A 676-nucleotide genomic window follows, 5' to 3' on the forward strand; every position below is an offset into this window, starting at 1 on the left:
TTTCGAGACAAGGTTTCTCTGTATAGCCCTGGCTGTCCTGGAACTCACTCTGTACACCAGGCTGGCCTCGAAATCAGAAATCTGCCTGCCTCTACCTCCCGAGTGCTGGGATTAAAGGTATGAACCACACCACTGCCTGGGTGGTTCTAAATGCTGGGATTAAAGGCATGCCACCATGCTCAACGAAGTTGCCAGATTTTATTTTTTTTTTTATCTTTTTTATTGGATATTTTATTTATTTACATTTCAAGTGTTATCCCCTTTCCCGATCCCCCCCCCCAGAAAACCCCATCCCATCCCCCACTCCTTCTTCTTCTATGAGGGTGTACTCCCAACCACCTATCCACTCTCATCTCCCTGCCATTGCATTCCCCTACACTGGGGCATCAAGCCTTCACAGGACTGGGCCTCTTCTTCCATTGATGTCTAACACAGTCATTCTCTGCTACATATGTGGCTGGAGCCATGGGTCCCTCCATGTGTATTCCTTGGTTGGTGGTTTAGTCCCTGGGAGCTCTGGTTGGTTGATATTGTTGTTTTTCCTATGGGGTTACAAACCCCTTCAGCTCCTTCAGTCCTTTCTCTAATTTCTCCAATGGGGACCCCATGATCAGTTCAATGGTTGGCTGCAAGCATCCACCTCTGTATATTTCAGGCTCTGGCAGAGCCTCTCAGG

The 676-nt window shown here is 48.1% G+C and overlaps 1 protein-coding gene across 1 annotated transcript in view; it reads right to left on the bottom strand.

Annotated features, from left to right (window-relative positions):
• Positions 1-676, bottom strand: part of Dcaf5 (DDB1 and CUL4 associated factor 5) — a gene marked incomplete at its 3' end in the record, with an annotated part of 97,409 nt that overhangs the window by 64,444 nt on the left and 32,289 nt on the right. The window lies entirely within an intron of this gene.

The sequence above is a fragment of the Mastomys coucha genome, unplaced genomic scaffold, assembly GCF_008632895.1.
Source record: "Mastomys coucha isolate ucsf_1 unplaced genomic scaffold, UCSF_Mcou_1 pScaffold6, whole genome shotgun sequence".
In the NCBI taxonomy this organism is placed as follows: Eukaryota; Metazoa; Chordata; class Mammalia; order Rodentia; family Muridae; genus Mastomys; species Mastomys coucha.